Source organism: Bos indicus, chromosome X, assembly GCF_029378745.1.
Source record: "Bos indicus isolate NIAB-ARS_2022 breed Sahiwal x Tharparkar chromosome X, NIAB-ARS_B.indTharparkar_mat_pri_1.0, whole genome shotgun sequence".
In the NCBI taxonomy this organism is placed as follows: Eukaryota; Metazoa; Chordata; class Mammalia; order Artiodactyla; family Bovidae; genus Bos; species Bos indicus.
This window is the reverse complement of record NC_091789.1, coordinates 146258643-146285141: the sequence shown is the minus strand read 5'-3', so window position 1 is coordinate 146285141 and position 26499 is coordinate 146258643. Positions and strand designations below refer to the sequence as shown.

The 26499-nt window shown below is 45.8% G+C and overlaps 1 long non-coding RNA gene across 1 annotated transcript in view; it reads left to right on the top strand.

The window, feature by feature from the left end:
• LOC139181630 (uncharacterized) overlaps positions 1 to 26499 on the top strand; it is a 288747-nt gene that overhangs the window by 256780 nt on the left and 5468 nt on the right. The window contains exon 10 of the long non-coding RNA XR_011565424.1: positions 269 to 448. This is a non-coding gene — a long non-coding RNA (uncharacterized lncRNA). The remainder of the gene's footprint in view (positions 1 to 268; positions 449 to 26499) is intronic.

Sequence of the window (26499 nt, the reverse complement as noted above, 5' to 3'; positions counted from 1 at the left end):
AATTAAAGAAATGTTTAAATTAAAAAGATACAGTAGAATTAAAAAGAGGTGAACAAAAACAGGTAGCGTTTTAAAGTCAGCAAAGAGACAAGTAGCATGCGGTATTAGAAAGAGAGAGGAAGTGGTGCTAATATTTGTAGGCATCATTAGCAGTAACGCAAAATAACAAGGCATTTGCAGAGCATCAGTAGGGAGAAGACCATTCTTGAATTTTGCACCCTTGGGATAAACAGTTCAGTTAACTTTTTATTTTTTATTTTTTTTTCAGAAATTGTATCACAGTCACACCAGGTAAACAGACAAGAAATTCTTTTCAGTGCTGTTTTGTAAAAGCACGACAGTAAACTACCCAAGAGACCAGCATTATAGTACTTGTTAAAGAAATCATATATCAACGTAAAGAGCTGCCAAGAATTGCCAGGACGGTGCTGTAGCTGCATTGTTTACAGTAAGTTATTTATTACGTTTTTAAATTTTACAATGAAGTAGGACACTGAATTGAGCATGGACCAGCAAATTAAACAGCTAGAAAATCAGGACTTCCCTGGTGGGCCAGTGGTTAAGACTTCGCCTTCCCAGCTGGAGGGGAGCAGATTTGATCCCTGGTCAGGAAGGTGAGATCCCATATCCTTTTGGCCAAAAAAAACACAAAACATAAAACAGAAGCAATAATGTAACAAGCTCAATAAAGACTTTAAACAACCAGAAAATGTGTGCATTTAGTGCAGTCGTGCATACAACCTGGGCATAAAAGCATACAGTGTACCTCAGGCATGGTAGGGGCTTCGCTGGTGGCTCAGCTGATAAAGAATTGCCCTGCAATGCGAGAGACCTGGGTTGCAAGAGACCTGGGTTCTATCCCTGGGTTGGGAAGATCCCCTGGAGACGGAAACAGCCACCCACTCCAGTATTCTGGCCTGGAGAATTCCGTGGGCTGTATAGTCCATGGGGTCTCAAAGGGTTGGACACGACTGAGCGACTTTCACTTCACTTAGGCATGTTATGTTTCTTTGAAGGGACAGATAAATTGTGTGTGTGTCAGGGGGCGGGGTGGTTAAAGATTCAAAGACCAAGGTTTTCTTTACATAAATCTTAAAAATTTTTTTAATTAATTTAAACTTTTCAATATTTTATTTTATTGAAGTATCATTGATTTATAATAATCATATTAGTTTCAGATATACATCAAAGTGATTCAGTTATGTATATGTGCTTGTGCATATACATGTTCAGACTCTTTTCCATTATAGTTTATTATAAGGTACTGAGTATGATTTGGTGTGCTATACAGTAATTCCTTGTTCCATATCTATTTTATCTGCAGTAAAGTATATCTTTTAATGCCAAACTTCTGATTTATCCCTTCACCTACCCTTTCCCCTTTGGTGACCAAGAGTTTGTTTTCTGTGTATTTGAGTCTATTTCTGCTTCGTAAATAAGTTCATCTGTAGTATTTTTTTAAATTCCACGTGTAAGTGATACATAATATTTGTCTTTCTTGGTCCGACTTACTTCGTTAAGTATGATATTCTCTAGGTCTGTCTGTGTTGCTGCAAATGGCATTTATTTGTTATTTTTCATGGCTGAGTAGTATTTCACTGTGTGTGTGTGTGTGTGTGTGTGTGTGTGTGTGTTCGCACACTACATCTTCTTTATCCATTCATCTGTCGATGGATATGTAGGTTGCATCCATGACTTAGCTATTGTAAACAGTGCTGCTATGAACATAGGGGTGTGTGCATGCTTTTGAGTTTGAGTTTTCTTTGGATATACGCCCAGGAGTGAGATTGCTGGATCATACGCTAACTCTGTTTTTAGCTTTTTAGGGAACCTCCACACCGTTCTCCATCATGGTTGTACCGATTTACTTTCCCATCAACAGTATAGGAGGATTCCCTTTTCTCCACATCCTCTCCAGCATTTGTAGACTTTTAAATAATGGCCAGCCTGAGCAGTGTGAGGTGCTAATACTCACATTTTTGATTCGCATTTCTCTAATAATTAGCAGTATTGATCACCTTTCCCCCTATGTTGGCTGTCGGTATATCTTCTTTGGAGAAACGTCTGTGTCAGTCTTCTTCCCATAAAATTAATTGAACTTGTGGATTCATTTACAAAATCACACGCAGCATGTTTTCAGTATTTTTATCAGAAACTCAGAATTGTAGAAATGTCTTATGGAACTCTCCAGCTCACCTTGTCTCATCTGCAAAAGTATGATAGAAGCTCAGTCATGGTCTCTGCATCCCTGGGGAAAGTGCAGAGCGTTATCTGGCCGTGGTTTTTCAGTTTGTACCATGTAAACTGAGTGTCACTGTGTAGGATTATAAGTTATAATATAATTATGATTATAAGTGACATTCACTTAAGTCACTGAAGCTTTCACTTCATCACATGAAACAGGAGACTGTTGCCTCTCAAAATATTTTAAAGAAACATTGTATGCCCACGAATTTGTAAACTAGAACCACAGTGCTCACGAGCATATCTCTTTTACGTTAGACTGAGTGTGTAGGCGAGTATCTGTCCTCAGTGGCAGAGTTTTCTTGTTTTTATCCCTTCCTTTGATGTAGTAGAGAGTGGACGGCCACGCTTCCCTCTCTGTGGTCTCAGCCTGCTGGCTGTGAGCGCCTCCTGTGCCTGGAATGACTCACGCAGACAGATGAGCGTCTTTGAGTCTCACGTGGCATCACCAGGCTCACAGCCACAATTGCGTTTCACGACCAAAGGGAGCACTTCAGTGGCGTTGCCTGTGTTCGCCCTCTTTCACAGCCAGACCTTTTCTTAGCTTATGTGATGGACCAACCCACTGTGTAAAATGAGCTGGCTCCACCCGGCATCTGGTCGATTTGCTAAAATGCACGCTAAGTCGTGTCCAACTCTTTGTGGCCCCATGGACAGCAGCCCGCCAGGCTCCTCTGTCCGTGGAGTTTTCCCAGCAAGAAGACTGGAGTGGGTTGCCATTTCCTCCTCCAGGGGAATCTTCCCCACCCAGTGATCAAACCCGTATCTCCCACATTGCATGTGGATTCTTTCTCATCTGGTCCACCAGGCAAGCAGCATCCATGTTATCTCCTTTAAAAAGTAAATGGTAGGAATTAATTTAGTAGAAAGCTGGAGGTTGGCCTAGTGCTAATGTAGCCACTAGGGTCTATTATGAAATCTGAGAGTAGATTTCAGAACAACGTCCTGGCCAGGCTTAAAACCTAGATGAAGGTTGGAAAGATACACGTGGCTTGGCAATGCTCTCTTGAAATGAACTTAATGTTGTTTTATTACTTCTAAGAAATTTTGAAAAAAAAAATACAGGACTAGCTATTGACAATCGCCATCTGCTGTATGGCCTCTCTTGTTTACGGATTTGTTGCTTTGGATTTGTTCTGTATTTATAAAAATCCATCAATGTATTTGGAGCTTTCTGGGTGGCTCGGTGGTAAAGAATGTGCCTGCCAGTGCAGGAGACCCGAGCTCTACCTCTGGGTCAGGAAGATCCCCTGGAGGAGGGCACGGCAACCCACTCCAGTATTCTTGCCTGGAGAATCCCATGGACAGAGGAGCCTGGCAGGTTGCAGTCCATGAGGTCGAAAAATAATTCAGCAACAACTTAGTGAGTAAACAACAACAAAATAAATTTATTTTTAAATTTTACGCAATCATACCCCTGTGAAACATTTTAATATTTGCATAACAATCCATCTTATGTTTTACTTACTTACTTTTTGTATTTCTGGACATTTTTCTCTTTTTTGCTAACAATTCCTATTTTCACTAACATTTTGGCAAATTTTTTTGATGCTTGTTGATATTTGTGAATATTTGATACAATTATATGTTTTAGGTTGAATATCTTCAGGATAGATTTCCAAATGTGAAGTTGTCCAATAAAGGGCATTCTCATATTCTACGTATCTGACATGTAATGCCAGAAACCTTACCAAAGTAGCCTTTAGATCCACTGCAGACACTCAAACAAGAGACAGTCTTAACTTCTAAAAGGGATTGACTGTTTACCTGATTGAAAACCTGGTATTTTTTTTTTTGTAACACTGTGTGGTTCTTTTGATACATTTCGAAAGTCATTCTATTGAAGTATAACTGACATGTAAAAAAAACTGTGATTATTTAACGTACACAGCTTGCTAACGTTGGTGTTTGTGTGTGTTAAGACTACTTCACATAAGATGTAGCTCTTGGAATATTGAAGGATACACTGGAGTTTTGTTTTTTTGTTTTTTGGCTCCATTGAGTCTTTGTTGCTGTGTGTGGGCTTTCTCTAATTACAGCAAGTCCATTCTCTTTGGCCAACCCAACAGACATTTCAATGATACATGATCTAAGATCCCTTCCGAATCATGTCTTCGATTTTTTTCCTTAAGGATTAAGACATGTTCCTTTACAAACTTGTTTTAAACGAATCTTATGGAGGTGGCTTAGAGATTCTGAAAGTTATCATAAGCTGTATGGAGACTATTACCTTAATGGGAAAGAGTAGGAAACACTATCAACAAAAACAAGGTTTTAATATCAAGAAATAGAGTGGTTATATTTTTACAAGAAATAGAGCCATTTAACTGCATTTTAAATAGAGTGAGTGATTAGGAATGAATCTGGTTCACAAACCTGAACTGTGGAGATAATAGTGCTTGTTAGGAGCCCACCTGGCTGTTCCCTGGTGGCTCAGATGGTGAAGAACCCTCCTGCAATGCAGGAGATGGGGGGTTCGATCCCTGGTTCGGGAAGATCCCCTGGAGGAGGGCATGGCAACCCACTCCAGTATTCTTGCCTGGAGAATCCGAGGGACAGGGAGCCTGGCGAGCTACAATCCATAGAGTTGCAAGAGTCAGACGCGACTGAGTGACTGAGCACACGCAGTTGCCCGTTCCATCCGTATATGGTGCCAAACTCGTGCTGGAATTTGACCTTCTCTGTTCTCATGGCAGTTCCTGGTTGGAGCTCAAGAGGCACTCAGTGAAGGGTCTCTCCTCTGCCAGTCCCCATGCTCACCTTGCTGCAGCCAGCTCCTGGAGCTCTGCATGCCTGATGTCTCCCAGACCTCCTTGGGGTTCCTGCCGTGGTTCGCTTTAGACCCCGGAGAGGTGACTTCTCCTTCCATTGCATGCGTTTTCTTGTGTTCTCAGTAACAGCAAACAGATGCCAGTGCGGCGAATCTCTACAGGCCATAAATTCTACAGAGAACACATTCCTTTTTTTTTTTTTTTTTTTCTTCCTGGCCTTCCCTAGGAAGGGCTACGAGGGTTCCCAGACATGTGGGCCCTTGTTCAGAGGCATGATCCCTGAGCCCCGTGCAGTCCTCAGCAAGAGAGCCAAGCCCACCCCCAAAATGGTACACCTGTTTAGACCATCTGCTGAGCCCAAACAGGATGCATTTTTTCTCGCACTTCATTGACACGAACAGAGCTCATGTGGTTGGAGCCAAATTCTGCAGACAAGGCCTCTGGGGGTGGGGGTGGGGGGTCATTGTGCCCACCCCAACTGACCTGCCCAATTAGGGCACATTTGTGTGCCCAAGTCCTTCAGAAATCTGCTACCATGACCTCCTGCTTCCCCAGTGGAAAATAATCCACCTGCCAGTCACTGGTCTGGGAAGACCCCCTGGAGAAGGACATGGCAACCCACTCCAGTGTTCTTGCCTGAAAATCCCATGAACAGAGGAGCCTGGTGGGCTTCAGTCCATGGGGTCACAAAGAGTCAGACACGACTGAGCAACTGAACAGCAGCAGCAGCAATCCGCTTATTTTCAGATATCAAGAAACAAAAGCTTCTTCACATAGAGTGGCCCATCTTCTGAGACCACTGAAACATGGTGGACACAACCCTAAAGTCTCTTTACAGACACTCAGCTGTTCAGTTCAGTTCAGTTCAGTCACTCAGTCGTGTCCGACTCTTTGTGACCCCATGGACCGAAGCACACCAGGCCTCCCTGTCCATCACCAACTCCTGGAGTCCACCCAAACCCATGTCCATTGAGTCAGTGATGCCATCCAGCCATCTCATCCTCTGTCGTCCCCTTCTCCTCCTGCCCTCAATCTTTCCCAGCATCAGGGTCTTTTCAAATGAGTCAGCTCTTCACATCAGGTGGCCAAAGTATTGGAGTTTCAGCTTCAACATCAGTCCTTCCAATGAAGATTCAAGACTGATTTCCTTTAGGAAGGATTGGTTGAATCTCCTTGCAGTCCAAGGGACTGTCAAGAGTCTTTTCCAACACTGCTGTTCAAAAGCATCAATTCCTCGGCGCTCAGCTTTCTTTATCGTCCAACTCTCACATCCATACATGACCACTGCAAAAACCACAGCCTTGACTAGACGGACCTTTGTTGACAAAGTAATGTCTCTGCTTTTCAATATGCTGTCTAGGTTGGTCATAACTTTCCTTCCAAGAAGTAAGCGTCTTTTAATTTCATGGCTGTTAAATAACATCCATTTGGAGAAGGACGTATGGTCTGTATCCTAAGTGAACAATTTTAAGGGTCTTTTTATTTTATTTTTTTTTTAATTTTATTTAACTTTACAATATTGTGTTGCTTTTGCCATATTTCAAAATGAATCTGCCACAGGTATACATGTGTTCCCCATCCTGAACCCTCCTCCCTCCTCCCTAAGGGTCTTTTTAATGCTAAAAAGAAAAAAAAAAGGGGGGGATCAGGCCTATGTTAAAAATCGTATGGTGGTGTAAGGCCATTGTGTAACTGTTTGAGAATAACCAGCCTTTTCAACCATTCATTTATGAGGTCAGACACTTGAACCAGCTGTCACCAACCTGTTTTGGCAACAGGGACTGGTTTTGTGGAAGATAGTTTTTCCACGGACCGGGGCTGAGGGGGGGTGGTTTTCAGATGATTCAAACATGTTATATTTATTGTGTATTTTATTTCTGTTCCCTGGAGAAGGAAATGGCAACCCAGTCCAGTATTCCTGCCTGGAGAATCCCATGGACAGAGGAGCCTGGTGGGCTACGGTCCACGGCGTCACAAAGAGTCAGATACGAATAAGTGACTTTTTCTTTTTCTTTCTTCATTTCATTTAGTATTACATCAATTCCATCACAGATCATCCAGGGTTAGATCCCAGAGACTGGGGACTCCTGACAAGCTGTCAGTGAGACAAAGTGGCTACTTGGCTTACCCTGCCCTCCAGACTCGAAATCTTTATCCTCCAGACTTGAAATCTTTACCGTTGTATGTTGTCGTTGCTGTTTAGTTGCTAAGTTGTGTCTGACTATCTGTGACCCCATGGACTGTAGCCCTCCCAGGCTCCTCTGTCCATGGGATTCTTCAGGCAAGAGTACTGGAGTGGGTTGCCCTTCCCTTCTCCAGGGCATCTTTCTGACCCAGGGATCCAACCCACATCTCCTGCTTTGGCAGGCAGATTCTTTAGCACGTGAGCCATCAGGGAAGCCCAGACACATGTATATATCATTACCTTTATTCTTAAAGGGGCTTCCCTTGGGGCTCAGACAGTAAAGCGTCTGCCTACAATGCAGGAGACCCGGATTCAATACCTGGGTTGGGAAGTTCCCCTGGAGAAGGAAATGGCAACTCACTTCAGTATTCTTGCCTGGAAAATCCCATGGATGGAGGAGTCCCGTAGACTACAGTCCATGGAGTCCCAAAGAGTTGGACAGAATTGAGCCACTTCACTTCACTTAAGTTTTATTCTTAAGAAAGGAAGGAAGCTTTTGGTAAAGTCCTGTATCTTGAGCAAACAATCCTATTTCACGACTTTTTTCCTCTTACAGGATTTAATCAATACTCTTCTTTACATTTTACTGGCCTTCTGCTGGGGCTTTTGCTTAAAGGAGTATTTAGAGTAGGCTTGAGGTCTCAAGCCTTATAAGCATTATGAGTAGAACTAATTATTCATGACAAAATTCTGTAATGAGCAGAACTCATTATTCATGACAAAATTCGGTAATGTCAGAGCTATGGTTCTGCGAGGCCTAAAAATTATGCACTTCTGGGAAACGAGGCTAATGAATGAGGCATGTGGGCTTGATGGGCCCGCCTGTGTCAAGTTGAAGCTATTAGTCCAGACTCTGCTATAGTGTTGCCCTCATTTCTTTGATATTTTGAAGACATTGCTATGATCACAGAAATCAACAACTGCTTTTCAAATATGATGTTATCTCATTTAATAATTTTGTTTCTTAAGTAATAATTATGTAAAAATCTGCTTACATAAAAATGTTAGGAGTTAAGGGTCTTAAAAGCTACTTTTAATTATTGATAATAAATTATTACTGATAATACTAAATATTACTCTAAATATTATAGTAAAATATTACTGATAATAACAATTACTGATAATAATTTTACTGATAAAAATAATCACTGATATAATTATTATTATATTTTCCAAGATTTAATTAATCAATTAAATTACATGGCTACTTGTGAATATAGGACACTCCCAAAAGTTACATTGTGTATTTTTAAAACATTTTTATTTTATGTTTAAGTTCAGCCAATTAACAATGTTAAGATGGTTTCAGGTGCACAGTGAAAGGAGTCAGCAATACAGGTACATGGATCCATCCTCCCCCAGACTCCCCTCCCGTCCAGGCTGCCACGTGACACTGAGCAGAGTTCCCTGTGCTGTCCAGCAGGTCCTTGCTGGTTCTCCATGTTAAACACAGCAGTGTGTCCATGTCCATCCCAAACTCCCTGACTATCCCCTCCCCTATCCTTCTCCCCTGGGAACCATCAGGTTATTACAGAGTATTGAGCAGAGTTCCCTGTGCTGTCCAGCAGGTCCTTGCTGGTTCTCCATGTTAAATACAGCAGTGAGTCCATGTCCATTCTAAACTCCCTAACTATCCTTTCCCCCATCTTTCCCCCCCGACAACTGTAAGTTCATTCTCTTAAGTCTGTGAGTCTATTTTTTTTTTCTATTTTTGAAATTTTAAAGATACATATTTAAAATTATATAAAATAAATTTGTATAGAATTATCTCTTAAGTTTATATAAAAATGAGAACTTTTAATTTGTAAACTGCTGTGTTGGTTTCTGCCATGCAGCCCTCAGTTCAGCCATAATTATGCAGACATCCTGCCTCCCTCCAGCCCCCGATCCCATCCCTGCAGGTCATCACAGAGTACCAGGGCGAGCTTCCTGGGCCTCATAGCAGCTTCTCACCAGCACTCCATCCTTGGTTCACACGTGGTGGTGGTATTTTCCTCATTTGTCCCACTCTTTCCCTCCCTCACTGTGTCCACAAGTCCCTTTTCTGCACCTGCGTCTCACTTCCCTAATGGCAACCCACTCCAGTGTTCTTGCCTGGAGAATCCCAGGGACAGGGCATCCTGGTGGGCTGCCGTCTATGGGGTCGCACAGAGTCGGACGGACACATTAATTATATGCATTAATATACAATATTTTTCTTTCTGACGTTCTCTGTGTAACAGGCTCCTGTTTTGGAAGTTCATTCGTATCACTTCTTTTTAGATTCTGCATCTAAGGACTGTCATACGATATTTGTCTTTCTCTCTCTGACTCTATTTCACTCAGTGTGACAATGTGGTTGCTCAGTCTAGTTTATATGAGAAGATATTTTACATTAACTGTACTCTGCTATTGAATTTTAGTAGCTGTCAAAAGGGCATGAAAATGGGTAAGATTCTCATGTGAATTCTCCTTTCTCTCTGTGATCCTGTGTAATATGTGTTGTACTTACATAATACCTGCAACTCTAATCAAAACATTTGGAAGGAGGTGTGGGCCCTAGAACACAGAAATGATTAAACAACATTAGAAAAAACAGAGTAACTGTGAAACAAAGTTGAAATATTTTCCAAAAGCAACAATTGAAAGTATTAGCAATTATTGAAAGTATTCCCAAGAGATTACAGAAGCTGGTAAATGTACGTTTAAGTTCCATTAGTATTTCCAAAGATGGATAAGAAAGTACGATATGATAAAGGTGGAATCTTCATCAGTGGAAACGGGTGATGTTGACCAGTAAATGGATTTGAGGCGTCTGGCTATTTTGAAAACAAAGTTATGCGTTTCCTCATAATATACAATATATACACAATATACAAAAAAATATACAATAATATCTAGATGGGGTAAAGATTCAAAAGTTATCCATTGACAGAGGAATGGATAAAGCAGCTATTGTATATACACACAGTGGAATATTCAGTTCATTTCAGTTCAGTTCAGTCGCTCAGTCGTGTCTTACTCTTTGCGATCCCATGAATCGCAGCATGCCAGGCCTCCCTGTCCATCACCAACTCCCGGAGTTCACCCAAACTCATGTCCATCAAGTTGGTGATGCCATCCAGCCATCTCATCCTCTGTCGTCCCCTTCTCCTCCTGCCCCCAATCCCTCCCAGCATCAGAGCCTTTTCCAATGAGTCAACTCTTCGCATGAGGTGGCCAAAGGACTGGAGTTTCAGCTTTAGCATCAGTCCTTCCAAAGAACACCCAGGACTGATCTCCTTTAGAATGGACTGGTTGGATCTCCTTGCAGTCCGAGGGACTTTCAAGAGTCTTCTCCAACTCAGCCATAAAAGGAGCGATTTTTGTGTCAGTTTTAATGAGGTGGATGAACATAGAATCTATTATACTGAGTGACATAAGTCACAAAGAGACAAACAAATATCATATATTAACACATATATATGGAGTTTAGACGAGAAGGTAATGGCACCCCACTCCAGTACTCTTGCCTGGAGAATCCCCTGGACAGAGGAGCCTGGTGGGCTACAGTCCATGGGGTTGCATAGAGTCGGACACAAGTAAAGCAACTTTGCACGCACACATGGAGTTTAGAAAGATGGTACTCACGAACCTATCTACACGGCGGCAAGGGAGATGCCAACAGAGAAAACAGAGCTGTGGACACAGTGGGGGAAGGAGAGAGTGGGATGAGTTGAGAGAGTAGCATTGACATATACGCGCTCCTGGGTGTGAATTAGACAGCTAGTGGGAGCTGCTTTTTAACACAAGGAGCTCAGCTCGGTGCTCTGTGATGACCTAGGGGGCTGGGATGGGGGCTGGGAGGATGGCAGGGAGGTCAAGAGGGAGGAGATATATGCGTGCTTACAACCGATTCGTGTTCTGTGTGGCAGAAACCAACACGACATCATAAAGCAATTGTCCTCCAATTAAATGTTAAAATTATAAAAAAGGACAAGAGAAGTGGAAGCTCAGAGGTAAAACCAGGTGGGGAATGCTTGAGAGACATCCTGGGGGATTCCCCGCCTATCCACCCCAAGGATCAGCTGTCCCTTTTGTCGAGAGTGATAACATAATGAATCCCTGGTATTACTGAGAATGTTCACTCCTGCCTACACTCATGTCTCCTGTGCATCTCCCAATGACAAGTTGTTTCCTCTCCACAAGCCACTGGAAATATAAGCTGCACTGGCTTCTCAGACAAGCAGCCACCCTCTTGGGTTCCCGTCAGAGCAAACCCCGTGTTGTTCTGTAGCCCTCCCCTTGCTCCTCGCGTCTCAGGCAACTACTACAATCTCCCCTCACCCACTTATGCGTCCTTTTTCATGGTGATGGACAGGGGGGCCTGGCGTGCTGCCGTCTGTGCGGTTGCCAAGACTCAGACACGACTGAGCGATTGAACTGAAGTGATGCGATAGGCGTGTGTGTGCTCAGTGGTGTCTGACTCTTTGCGGCCCCATGGACTGTAGCCCGCCAGGCTCCTTTGTCCATGGGATTTCCCCAGCCAGAGTAACAGAGTGGGTTCCCGCCCCCAAGGGATCTTCCCCACCCAGGGATCGAACCCACGTCTCTTGCAGCTGCTGCTTTGGCAGGCGGGTTCTTTACCACTAGTGCCACCTGGGAAGCCCCGTGGGATAAATAGATTCCGTTTTCAAAATACTAATAGCCAGTTCTTTCTTTTTTTTTTTTAAACCGGATTCCATTTTTCTCACCTCATTTTGTGTGTGGGGTATGCATGTTGCACATCCCAAAAGCATAGACTGTCCCATGTTAAACTGGAAGCACTGTATTACACCATTTAATGTTTCTATTACAATGTAACCAATGCATGTTAATAACGAAAATGCATTTGCAGTGATCAACATGCATGAGAGTTCAAAAGATTCCCCCCAGAAAATACATACTGAATCCTTCTTCAGGGGACACACATCTTTTCATTTCATTTATTAACAGATTGTATAGAGTTTTCTTTTGTTCCTCTCTTTTTGAAAAACAAAAAACAGCTTCGGAAGTAAAATGACCCAGCCTGGGAGGCAGCACTGTGGAAACGGAAGCATTGTTCGATGCTTATTTGCTTGGTTCTCTGTGGTGCAATTTGGCTGGGAGGATACGCGCGTAGGCTCTTGTTTGATTGTGGACTCTTTAATGTGAATTTGATTGTAAAGCCCGGAAGGCCTGTCTCAGGCTTCTGTGTCTGTTTTCTAAAAAAAACATATAGAGACAGCAGGACAGCGGCTTATTTATTGACAGACCGGTGCACCAAGGGGAATTTCTGACCCAGGTCATACCAGCCCACAGAGGTCTGTAGCGCAATTAGGTCAAACCCTGTTTTGATTAACCCGAAATCATTTCAGCATCGCTCCAACTTTTCCCCTAAATTGCTGTCGTCCTCAGTGGACTTGTGGACTCTGGTAGCTGCTCCAAGGTTTTTAACAGGATCCCATCATCATGATTCCCCAATTGTATTTCAGAAACGCAGGTTTCCTCGTTTAAAATTAAATGTCATTCTTGGAGGCACTGCTGGTTGGCATGTGTACGCAAAAACGTAAGCACGCACACAATTAATTAGTGGTTAATCTGGAAGTTTTCATGTATCCTAGCCAATGAGAAATTAAGTTTTGTAAACAGAGCAGAAGGCCTGTTGTTCCTGATGGTTGGGGAGGTCAGCTTAAGTGGCAATATTTGTAAACAGAGCCATGCAGATATGTGTTAGTAAAATCAGAGCCTTGATTTTTACGCAGGGTTCATTCCAGGACCTTTGCATATTTCCACATTAATGAACACTGCTCTAAGGTTTGGGCTTCCCTGGTGGCTCAGACAGTAAAGAATCCATCTGCAGTGCAGGAGACCTCGGTTCGATCCCTGGGTCAGGAAGATCCCCTGGAGATGGGAATTGACTACCCACTCCAGTGTTCTTGGGCTTCTCTGGTGGCTCAGCTGGTAAAGAATCCGCCTGCAATGTGTGAGACCTGGGTTCAGTCCTGGGTGGGGAAGGTCCTCTGGAGAAGGGAAAGCCTACCCACTCCAGTATTCTGGCCTGGAGAATCCCATGGACAGAGGAGCGTGGAGGTGTTGCAGTCCATGGATTCTAAGAGTCGGACACGACCGAGGGACCGATGCTTTCACTAGAAGGCCTACTTTGACGCACAAACTTGCTGAGCATACTCTCAATGTCTGTGTCGGTATTTGGACGGTAAAGGTAGGTTAACTCAAGATGGTGCAGAAGAAAAACAGCTCTTACATTACAATGATGAGTAGGGAAGCAAAAACAAAAAAAAAGAAGGAAAAGCCATGCCAACCCCATGAGGGAAGCCTGAAGTCTTGCTAGCATCATCAGGAAGCCGCAGACCAGAGTCTGAATTGCTACGTCAGCAGAATTCAGACTCGCTTCGGGCTGTGGGACTGCCGAGGTCCCTCATTAACCCAACATTGAGCACCGGTGTCCAGCAGGGCTGTTTGTCCAGGCTGCCTGGGAGTCCGGCTTCCCACGCAGCACCAGAGCAATTATCCCTCCTGCCCTTCCTGGGTCCACCGTAACAAACGTAAACCCAGAGACTTCTAATAAAGAGTGGGATTCACGGACACAGCAGGGCATTAGGGAACCAAAGGGGCATCTCTCCCTGTCCCGAGCTCGGCTCCATCTCTGGTCTCCTTTGTGGGTAGAGCATTATATGCAGTAAACAAACACAGCCTCCTCCCTTTGATCCATGGTGACTGGCCATCAGTCCATTCGCTTTCGGTGTAGCAGAGAAATACTGCGGTTCAAAAATGCTGAGAACCTGCCCTGTATGGGAGGAGTAGCAGGTTGAGAGATCTTCGTGGTTAAAACCACTGAATGCCGGCATTAGATGGTTGAAACATTCATCCGTTATGCAGGTTCCTGGTGGGTATCTGACGCGTGTTGTCACAAAGCGTGGAGGGGATACTGCCCAGCTTCCCAGCCAACCCTCCCCAAGCGTGCCTGTCTGCCTGATTCTTGATTGAAAGCGTGCGAAATGTGCATCTGAGAATTGGGGGAAAAGGTTTTCAGACGACAAAGGACATGGGCAACTCCTTTCTGAACAGATATAGGCTCTGTGTGTTTCTCAAGGGTTGCATTCTGCTTTTATTTTTAATTGCTTCTTTAAAAAATTACTTTGTTGATTTTATTTTATTGGTTTGGCCGAGTTGGGTGTCAGTTGCAGCTCATGGGATCTTTGTTGTATCACGTGGGCTTTTTACTTGGGCCACAGGGGCTCTGTAGTCGGGGTGCAAGGCCCTCAACTACTCTGATGCACATAGGATCTTGGTTCCCTGACCAGGGATCGACCCTGTGTGCCCAGCGTTGCAGGGCAGATTCTTAACTGTTGGACCACGAGGACAGTCTCTGGATTCTACTTCCAATTTAAGTACACAACATTGTCTGAAAGATCCATCCATGGCTTGGACGATTAGTCATGTACTGATACTAACATACGTATCTCTGAAATGAATCTACTTTTGAAAGTTCAGTCTTCATTTTGGCCGCTTCAGTGACCTCAGGAACGTTTTATGTATCTGAATGTCCATTCATTCCTTAATACGTTGCCATCTTATGATTCATATCCAGGTTTTATACAGTTATTTCTTCTGTCTTTTGTCCTATTTCGGTTTCATCGTATTTAATATGTTTCAATGAAACGTTAACATCGTAAACATGAAAAAATTAATTGTATGTTAACTCTCGAAGTTACCCCTTATCTGTGCCCATCTAAAAGATTCAGATCTATTTTTAATCTTCAGATCCCTTCCTGACATCCTCAAATAACTGATAAAGATCAGCCACTTTTGAATGATGTGCATTTTTTGTATGTCGTTCCTTCACTTTATGGCTCACAGACGGCAGAACATGAGAAATGCACACATTTCAACAGTGATTAAAATCAGAGTCCTCTGCCCTGGGCCATTGCCTGCTGATGTATTGGTTGTGATGAGGCGTTCATACGTCTGTGCTATCGCACTGGGTCAGCTCAAATCACGAGAGAGCAATGACAGGTCCCATGCATCTGGCAGGAGGCTTAGGGGCATCTCCTGAGATGTAGCATCGTCTCATGGTCTGGGCGGGACAGAATTGTGCCCCCAAAGCTGATGGTGTGAATTTAAGCAGCGGCTGTGATCTCATTGGAGACATGTCTGTATTTCCCAGAACTACTTCGTCGATGCTTTTCTTAATAATGATGCATGGTAGATGAAGCCCGGAAAAGCACAAGGTTAAAAAAAAAAAAAAAGTGGAACTGTCACTCCAGATAGATTCAGCATTTAACGTGTGTGGTCTTCTGAACAATGAAGTCAGTTATGTAATCATTTAGCATGAGTGATCTTGTTTGGAGTAAAACCGCACAAAGCCACTGCCTCCAGAGGGTCCAGCATCCAGTTCAGGGTGTGCAGAAAGCACCATTTGCACGTGACCCAAACAGCATTGCTGTATTTTCTGTGTTTGATTATGACAAGCAGTACTGGAAGTATTTTTGGTAGTTCTAAGAATGTACAGAGCCGTTGAAATAAAAATGCACAGCGGAAGACTGGCGAGGAGGCGTGTCCTGGCATGCAGGTTGCTACTGAATGTTGCTTTCATCTGTGGCATGTCCCAAGGCAGCCCAGGACCCTAATGGAGCGGGTGTTTGCAGTGAGGGGACCGCTGGGAGTCAGACACAGTGGGAAATCCATTAATCCATCAGCAAATAGGCATCGACGGACAGACTTAACGGTAACACTGTATCCTGGGTATTTGCATGCTAAGTCGCTTCAGTTCAGTTCAGTTCAGTTCAGTTTCTCAGTCGTGTCCGACTCTGCGACCCCATGAATCACAGCACGCCAGGCCTCCCTGTCCATTACCAACTCTCAGAGTTCACTCAGACTCACGTGCATCAAGTCAGTGATGCCATCCAGCCATCTCATCCTCTGTCGTCCGCTTCTCCTCCTGCCCCCAATCCCTCCCAGCATCAGAGTCTTTTCCAATGAGTCAACTCATCGCATGAGGTGGCCAAAGTACTGGAATTTCAGCTTTAGCATCATTCCTTCCAAAGAAATCCCAGGGCTGATCTCCTTCAGAATGGACTGGTTGGAACTCCTTGCAGTCCAAGGGACTCTCAAGAGTCTTCTCCAACACCACAGTTCAAAAGCATCAATTCTTTGGTGCTCAGCTTTCTTCACAGTCCAACTCTCACATCTCATCACATCTCACATCACTCTCACATCACACTCTCACATCACAACATCTCACATGACCACTGGAAAAACCATAGCCTTGACTAGACGGACTTTTGTTGGCAAAGTAATGTCTCTGCTTTTCAATATGCTACCTAGGTTGGTCATAACTTTCCTTCCAAGGAGTAAGCATCTTTTAATTTCATGGCTGCAGTCACCATCTGCAGTGATTTTGGAGCCCCAAAAATAAAGTCTGACACTGTTTCCACTGTTTCCCCATCTATTTCCCATGAAGTGATGGGACCAGATGCCATGATCTTAGTTTTCTGAATGTTAAGCTTTACGCCAACGTTTTCACTCTCCACTTTCACTTTCATCAAGAGGCTTTTTAGTTCCTCTTCAATTTCTGCCATAAGGATGGTGTCATCTGCATATCTGAAGTTATTGATGTTTCTTCAATAAGTCGCTTCAGTCGTGTCCAACACTTTCCATCCTGATGAGCTGTAGCCCGCTAGGCTTCTCTGTCCATGGGATTCTCCAGGCAAGAATACTGAGGGGTTGCCATGCCCTCCTCCAAGGGATCTCCCCAACCCAGGGATCGAACCTGGGTCTCCTGCATTGTAGGCAGATTCTTTACTATCTGAGCCACCAGGGAAGCCCTAAAAAGCACAAGCTACCTACATATTGTACATACGCCCCCTGTTTAAAACAGGCTACTTTTCAGAGCCCTCACATGCTGTCAGCTTTGCAATGAAAAATTCTTCAACATTGTCTTCATTAAACCCGTGTCAGTGTCACTGTGGTACCAGACATATGATCTTGTGGTCGAGGACATAAACGTAAGATCTCCACGAATGGGTCTTTCATTTCTGTTAACAAGTTATCTTTTGAGTGTGTCTCATGGACACAGTTTTGCATGAGACAAGATTTCCGTTGTAGGAGAGGTAGAAGTCTTGGAGCAGAAGTGGGGAATAAAGAGAGAAATGCAGAACCCTGAAGCAACTTAGCACACACAGAACCAATAAAGTGTGTATATATGTGAGTTAACACACACACAAGTCTGGTTTAGTTTCTGCATTGTATTCATCAGGACTGGAACCAACAGGTGTGTGTATGTTTGTACACATACATACCTATGCGTACACACACAGGTCTGTTTAAGTTCCTATGTTCTATTAGTCAGGACTAGAAGCAATAGATGTGTGTGTGTGTATACATACTCACACAATAGGTCTGGTTTAGTTTTTGTTTTGTATTAGGGTTCTCCAAAGGAATAGAACCAGTAAAAGTGTGTGTGTGTGTGGTTGTTTAGTAGCTAAGTCATGTCCATCTCTTGTGAGCCTATGGACTTTAGCCCGCCAGGCTCCTCTGTCCATGGGGTCCTCCAGGCAAGAATACTGGAGTGGGTTCTGTCTCCTGTGTGTGTGTGTGTGTGTGTGTGTGTTTGTGTGTGCATTTTATGTGTTGTGCTTAGTCTCTCAATTGTGTCTGACTCTTTGCACCCCCACAGACTGTAGCCCACCAGAGTCCTCTGTCCACGGGGATTCTCCAGGCAAGAATATTGGAGTGGGTTGCCATGCCCTCCTCCAGGAGATCTTCCCAACCAAGGGCATGCAGCAGTCCATGAGGTCGCAGAGTCAGACGCGACTGAGCAACTGAACTGACCTGACCTGAGGGATCAAACCCAGGTCTTCTGCATTCCAGGCGGATGGATTCTTCACCATCTGAGCCACCAGGGAAGCCTGAGAATACTGGAGTGGGTGGCCTCTCCCTTCTCCAGGGGAGCTTCCCGACCCACAAATCAAACCGAGGTCTCCTGCTTTGCCTGCGAATCCTTTACCAGCTGAGCTAGCAGGGAAGCCCCATATATATAAATATATGTGTGTATATAATCTCCAAATAACATATATATGTATATACACGCGAGATCTCTTGCTGTGACCTGTGGGATTTAGCTCCCCGACCAGAGATGGAACCCATGCCTCCTGCACTGGGAGCTCAGAGTCTTGGCCTGTGGCCCACCAGGGAAGTCCCTCAGGCTGTCTTGTAGACCATGAACTGGAGAAAGGATCAGTGTATTGTGGGTGGAATAAAAAAAAAAAGAAAGTTAGAAGTAAGTTTGCAAGCACAGTGCCACGAGCTTCCATCGCCAGATCTCTTGAGTGTGACTGAACTGAGTGAAGGGCTTCCAGAACAGCACGTGGAAAGGGGGAATAGTCACTGTGGTCGAAAGGTGGGCAAACACTCTGTCCCCTGGCAATGCCACGTGGACAGCTTGTCCCTGTTGATCTGACGTCACCTCAAAGAGACCAGGGCACCTCACCTCTGTGGTATTCCTCTCCAGAACCCAGAACCCCAGTCACCCCATGACAAAAACATCCTGTAAACCCAGATTAAATGGGTTCTGCAAAAGAAAAGAAACAAACAAACCTGACCAGTGCCTCTCAGATCTGTCAGGGTCACCCAGAACGAGACAAGTGCCCATCCAGGGTGGACAAAGACCACGTCCCCCAAAGACAGTGGCCAAAATTGCAGGCCAGAATGGAAAAAAAGGAACCTCAGTAACAAAACTCTTAAAAGTCTGACAAAACCTAGTCTGGTCAATAGCAGTGCAAGGATTTGGGTTTTCCTTAGCCTGACAGACATACCCTTGGGGCCCAAAGGCTTGACCTGAAGGGCAGCCTGGATGCGTGGGCACCAAGGACAGTTTGTGATGTCTTCACAGCTTGTCTGTAAATCCAGAAATGCTACTAAGTGAGAAGGTTTTGTTTTCTTTTTCCAAACCAGAGGAATGGGTGAGAGAGAAGGGAGTGAGGTGAGGACAAATGGGTGGAGGTTGGACCGTGAACCCGCGATGCGGGAAAACCCTGCGGTGTTGGAGGAGATGAGGCTGGGAGTTAGGAGGTTGATGAACTAAAGACAGAGAGACACGGTGAGCAGGAAAGGGGATCTTCTCGGGTGAGGTGGTAGCAAAGAGATGCTTGCTTGAAGGCCGTTTCCGAGGAGGACCTGATGAGTTCTGTGCTCCGGAACGCGGGTGGCTGGATTTGACAGGGAGTGACCGAGCGCTGAACCCGATAGAGTAGTCAACATCCAAGCCTGGAAGCCTGGGCGATCACAGACTCGTTTGCAGAAGAGAAGTCCCTGTGATGGACACGGGGCAGGAGGAAGTGGAAACATACGCTGACGCAGAGGGAGGGAACACGTCCAAGCGGAAGTGATCTCATGGCGTCGCTAGCCAACTTGAAAGGAGCGTCGGAAGGCGTGATGCAAAATACTGCAGGCTGCGTGCCCGGTGTAGCCGAGGTGGGACTCTGACCTGGAAACCTTCAGACGCCGTGATCGGGCGGGAAGGACAGACTGACGGTGGACCAGCACAGAGCCGTGAAGGCAGCCGGGGTCTTGGGGAGACTCAGGAGCAGGGCCCACGGGAATCGAGGGGGCCTCTTCGGTGTCCCCAGCCCCAGTGCAGACGAGGGAGCAAGCCAGGGGTGAGACCACAACACGGACACTGTTGCTGCCCATGGGCTTTGGGGGTGACCCAGAGGGGCGTGCAGTGGAGATGCCAGGCAGGGGGGTTCCACAGCACGGTGAGGGTTCAGTTCAGGTCAGTCACTCAGTTGTGTCCGACTCTTTGCGACCTCATGAACTGCAGCACGCCAGGCCTGCCTATCCATTACCAACTCCTGGAGTTTACTTAAACTCATGTCCATCGAGTTGGTGATGCCATCCAGCCATCTCATCCTCTGTCGCCCCCTTCTCCTCCTGCCCTCAATCTTTCCCAGCATCAGGGTCTTTTCAAATGAGTTGTTTCTTTGCCTCAGGTGGCCAAAGTACTGGAGTTTCAGCCTCAGCATCAGTCCTTCCAGTGAATATTCAGGACTGATCTCCTTTAGGATGGACTGGTTGGATCTCCTGCGGTCCAAGGGACTGTCAAGAGTCTTCTCCAACACCAGCGTTCAAATGCCACCAGTACTGACTCAGTTAAAATCACTGCCGTCCCTGGTCTCTGCTGGGTGGCCTTGCGAGACAGGAAGTTGCATGCCTTGCGTGCATCCTTTCCACGAAGCTCACGTTTCTGAAGGACCGATTTGCTGTCCTAGTGGGAAGAATTCTCCTTTTATTGGAGGCCCAGCTCCCGGGCCGAGCCGGGGGGCCCACACACAGAGCCACGTGTGCCCGAGAACACATATGTATGCACCGTGAGCCAAGGGCCTGGTGCAGCTGGTAATGACAGAGGACAGAAGATAGTCAGGCTGGCGCTCTGAAAGCCATCGGTGCAGGGAGGCGTTTCCCAAAGCCACCGTGGCCCATCCGCTTTTCTGTTTGTTCATTTCCGTGACCCTGAGCTCAGCGCTCATCGGTCCTGTCGGGAACATGTGACCTCTGTCATCCACGCGCTGCCGAGAAGCCTACTCCAGACAGGACACCCCGAGCAAAGGCATTCTGTAAAAGTAGGGTTCCAGAAGCGTGGAAGGCTCTTTCAGAACCAGGCACTCGTTACTAGCACATGATTGCTTCCAGGCACTTCGCACAGCATCCTTATCACGGCCCCAGAGTGCTGTGGGGACAGGAGTCTTCCCCACTGGGGTATTCTCCCCGCCGCGCTCCAGACCTGTAACTGCACTGTGATGCTCCCAAAAGCATCTGCCAAGCGGAGATGGAGGGACATCCTCTATTAGCACGAATTCCTGAGCAGCACTCCTCAGTGTCATCAAGGTCGTGAAAAAACAGGAGTGTCACACCTAGGAGGAGCAGGGTGGGACCTGAAGACGAGTGCAGTGTGAGGTCCTAAACGGGACCTGGGATGAGGCAGAGGAGGCTGGTGCAGGCATTAGGAAACCAAATGTACTCTGCAGGGCGGATGGTAGTCGTGACTGTCTTACTCATGGCAACTGCCCTGTGGTCACGGAGGAAGTTGCCGTAATGGGTAACGGGGTCTAATACAGCTCTCTCTATTAGCACGTCCCCCCAACTTTGCTGTATGTCCAGGATTTTCCTTTTTTTTTTTTTTTAATTTATTAACTTTTTTTTTGGAGTGGCTTTGCAATGTTGTGTTACTTTCTGCTGTACAGCAAACCGAGTCAGCTCCGTGTATACATACTTCCCCTTCTCTTTTGGATTTCCTTCCCATTTAGGTCACCACAGAGCTTGGAGTAGAGTTCCCTGTGCTGTACAGCAAGTTGTCCTTAGTTTTTCCATTTTATACACCATGGGCTTCCCTTCTGGCTCAGTTGGTAAAGAATCTGCCTGCAATTTGCAGGAGACCCAGGTTCGATCCCTGGGTCGGGAAGATGCCCTGGAGGAGGGCATGGCAACCTACTCTAGTATTGTTGCCTGGAGAGTCCCATGGACCGAGGAGCCTGGTGGGCTGCAGTCCATGGGGTCGAAAAGAGTCCATCACGACATCTTATACATACTAAGTGTAGATACATCTGTCCCAATCTCGCAGTTCCTCCCACCCCCTCCTCCTTCCTTGGTATCCATGGATTTGTTCTTTATGTCTGTGTCTCTATTTCTGCTTTGCTGATAAGTTCATCGGTACCGTTTTTATAGATTCCACACGGTAGGCATGTAATATCCAGGAATTTTAAAAAATTAAAAGTTTACTTAAAGAAAGCTACATCCTTACAGGGCTTCCTCAGCGGCTCAGAAGGAAAAAAATCTGCCTGCAAAGCAGAAGATGCAGGAGATGTGGGTTCGATCCCTGCATTGGGAAGATCCCCTGGAGGAGGACAACATCTTTACAAGAGATTGGAAATGTATATATGTTTTTATCTTTTAGAGCTCATTTTTTTTTTAAATTTTATACTGGAGCATAGTTGATTGACAATGTTAGCATCATGTACAGCAAAGTGGTTGAATTATACACAGACAGAAGCTGAAACTCCAATACTCTGGCTGCCTGATACAAAGAACTGGCTCATCAGAAAAGACTCTGATGCTGGGAAAGATTGAGGGCAGGAGGAGAAGGGGACAACAGAGGATGAGATGGTTGAATGGCATCACCGACTCAACGGACATGAGTTTGAGCAAGCTCCAGGAGTTGGTGATGGACCGGGAGGCCTGGCATGCTGCGGTCCATGGGGTTGCAAAGGGTCCGACATGACAGAGTGACTGAACTGAACTGTATCAATTCTTTTTTAGATTCTTTTCCCAGATGGTCTTATACAGAGTATCATGTGGAGTTTCCTGAGCTCTACAGTAGATCCTTTTTGCTTATCTGGAATTTTAAATTCAAAGAGTATTACCTGGGCTGCTGTTTTCTATCGAGTCCTGAGTCGCATAAACAAAGCAAAGTGTTAGTCGCTCAGTCGTGTCTGACTCTATGCGACCCCGTGGAGCGTAGCCCACCAGGCTCCTCTGTCCATGGGATTCTCCAGGCAAGAATACTGGAGTGGGTTGCTGTGCCCTTCTCTGGGAGATCTTCCTCACTTGAGGTTGAACCCAGGTCTACTGCACTGCAGGCAGATTATTCTTTACGATCTGAGCCACTTAGAAACCCTGAGTCTCATGTGTAGGTTCAAAACAGGGCTGAGAAGAGGCTGCGCTGACTGCGGAAACTTTACTTAGAGACGAGGCAGATGTTTAGCGGGTGGCTGTCGCAAGGCAGCCGTGGAATCGGTGAGACTCCGTGCCGTTCTCACAGCGTCTTCTAGGGAAGGATTTACTGTTAAAGGTGGAGGAACAGTCTCCCTGGGGGCGGTGCCCCTAGTTCCATATCACAGGGCTGCAGGCAGTGGACCTGCATTCTGTTTCATCTCCATCCGTCTTCTGCAGAACTGACCTCCTGCCCGCCAAGTGCAGGTTTGCTGCAAAAGCTTAGGACGCAGCAGAGGAAACCCAGGGGTCAAGGGAGCTTCCAGCGTGTCCCCAGGTTAGAGGCAGTGGGGTCAGGTGGGCGGCAGGAGGCAGGGAGTGAAAGGAGTGGCTGGTAGGGTGGGAAAGGTGGGCTTTGATGGGTCAGGGGCAACAGGGGAGAGTGGAGACAGAAACCGGGGAGGGGGGGGCTGAGGCGTGAACCGGAGAGCCACGCGCACACGCATGTGTGTGTGTCTCTGAGCTCATGTTACTCCTGGGTGAGGCGAGAGTCAGATTGCCATTCCCGACCATTGGAGAGTGAAATGCAACAGTCCCACGCAGATGACACAGAAAGTTAAAGAGTCGCTCAGTCGTGTCCGAGTCTTTGCGACCGCTGTGGACCGTAACCCCACCAGGCTCCTCTGTCCGTGAGATTGCCCAGGCGAGAATACTGGACTGAGTGGTCATTCCGTTTCCCCAGGGAATCTTGCCGACCCAGGGATTGAGCCTGGGTCTCCTGCATTGCAGGAGGATTCTTTATACCTTGTGAGCCACCAGGGGAGCCCACACAGCACACAGGATGCATGTAAAAGTCAGTTTCTTTCCCCTCCAAGGCTGCTGCACCAGGAAATGTTTGTATCCCCCAAATCACTGTGTGTAGCAGTTGTCACATGCGTGGAAAGAATGTGTGTATCCCTGCAGAAAGAAATGAATGGGGAGTCCTGCCCTGAGTGGTCATTCCCCTGCGGTTGCAATGGACAAGACGGCCCTGCAGAGGGAAGTGGGTGGTGCACGCATGCAGGGTGTCTCCAGCTATAAAGTAGTTACTATTCTGCAGTTTTGAAAAGCAGCAACTGTTTTGAAACATTGTCAATGCCAGACCTCTCTCCCCACCTTCCCTGGATTTCTCTGTTCTAAGGTGAGGAGTCTGACAGCTGCAAAGTGACGTCTGCAGCAGAGGAAAGAAAGCCAGGCAAGGTTTATGTAAATGATCTAAACAGTGTTTCAAGTTTACAGGAAAGGTTGCTTTTATGGCAACCCCGATCCTTTCTAAAGCTGGCCGGTAAGCTGAGAATGTGCCTCGGCCGACTTCTCCTTGGAAATATACCCGGCGATGGTGGTGCTGGTTTCACTGAAAGTTCTCCTGAGTTCACACTTCATCATGCCTGGGCATGAGGGTCTGGAAGCAATGACGCGTGGACCAGACTCCAACGCTGAGCCCGAAGTGTTCCGTTCTGCGGTGAAATCAGATCCTCTTGTGTGCGTTTCTCTCTGCCCGTGAATAGACCATAGTGAAAACACAGTGCTGCTCACAAGCGTGTGTGTTTGCGCCTTTCTTAAGTCTATTGTATTCATGACGAATAGGGAAAGTGGCAAAGGGAAGGAATTTTAGGAAGGAAGATAGAAGACTTAAAAACAAATCAGAGTCAGGATATAAAGTTATGCCTGGAGAAAGAAGAAAATCCTTCATAAAATAATACAAGAATAACAACTTTGGTGGTAGACCTCGGTATGAATGTTTGCTCTGCTGCTGTCTCATTGGTTATATTTTTATTCATGTTTATTGTCAGTGCTTTCCAATCATAAAGTCATTTTTAACACAGAGACGAGTATAAGGAATGCTCTGATGAACAGTTTTGCACCTTGCCCTGAGCTTTTGTATTTCACCTCATTTGTTATCGATGTTTTTAAAGCGTTACAGATGGAGTCATCGACCAGGTGGATTGGTCCCAGTCCTCCAGCCCCCTCCTTCCCTCCCCACACATAATTAACAATCTTTTTGTGGTCTTTATTACCCCCTTGGACGTGAGTCTCAGTGAACTCCGGGAGTTGGTGATGGACAGGGAGGCCTGGCGTGCTGCGATTCATGGGGTTGCAAAGAGTCGGACACGACTGAGCGACTGATCTGATCTGATCTGATCTGATTACCCCCTTATGAGCTGTTACACTTTATTGTGCATGGGCATCTGTAAACAATACACAAGTATGACTCAACGTGCTTATGTTATGGAAATGACATTGTAGTATCCCTATTCTCGAGTGTTTGCCTTTTTCCACAAAATTGTGTTTGAGTTTCAGTCATGCTGTGAGATGAGGGTATAAATTTGTTAATTTTCAGTGCCAGATAGATTTTCTTATATGTGAATTACATACTTAGGCATTATCCTATTATGGGCTCCCCAAATAGTGGCTCAGACAGTAAAGAATGTGCCTGCAGTGCAGGAGACCTGGGTTCGATCCCTGGGTTGGGAACATCCCCTGGAGAAGGGAATGGCAGCCCACTCCAGTCTTCTTGCCTGGAGAATCCCACAGACAGAGGAGCCTGGCGGGCCCCAATCCATGGGGTCACCAAGAGTCGGACACAACTGAGTGACTAAGCACAGCACAGTTTGAGGAATAGTGTACAATACACATACCCATATGAAACACACCCCGTGTGAAAACGCCGAGCATTGCAGCACCCCAGGAAGTTCCCTCGTGTGCCTACCCACTGATCTGAGCCCCCCTCCAAGTCAGCCCTCCCCGCCAGCCACCTGTTCCCAGATTCACGGTGGATTCACCTGCAAGTTGTCAAACATCCTGTAAATTTTGTCTTACAGAGTCTTCTCTTTGGTGATCGGCTCCTTTCTCCCAGGCGTAGCGTTCTCGAGGCGCACCCGTGGTGTGGGGGTGTATAAACAGCTCATCGCTTGTACCGAGGACATTCCTAGCATCAGTAGACAGTGTGCTGGTCTCTCCTCCTGTGCACCAAACAGTGGTGGGTCTCCAGCATTGGGCACTGATGAGTAAAGCTTACGTGAACAAGTCTACGTGTAGACATACATATTTTTTTTCAAATCTTTTTCAAATTTGGCTGTGCCTCTTCTTAATTGTGGCATACAGGATCTTTAGCTGCGTGTAGCATGTGACTTTTATTTCTCCGACCAGGGATAGATCCCAGGGCCCCCTGCATTGGGAAAGTGGCGTCTTACCCCCTGGACCACCAGGGAAGTCCCTGATTCAGTCTTGACCCCTCTAGCTTCAGAGTCAGTACTCAAAACAAGTCATGTGAACCTCCAGATTTTTTTTTTTTTCCTCAAAAGTCATTTGGCTCTTCTGGGCCCTTGACAACTCCTCATGAATGTCAGGAGTTGCTAGTCAACAAAGCTTGCTGGCATGATCATTAGAATTGCATTCCATCTCTGGATAATCTGCAGACAATCGAGAGCTTGATGATACTGAGTCTTCTAATTGTTAACTGTGATTTACCTTTTCATGTATCTCAATCGGCTTTTAATTCCCTCTCAGCACTGTTTTGTTATTTCAGGGTAGAGGTCTTGCTCCACTTTTGTT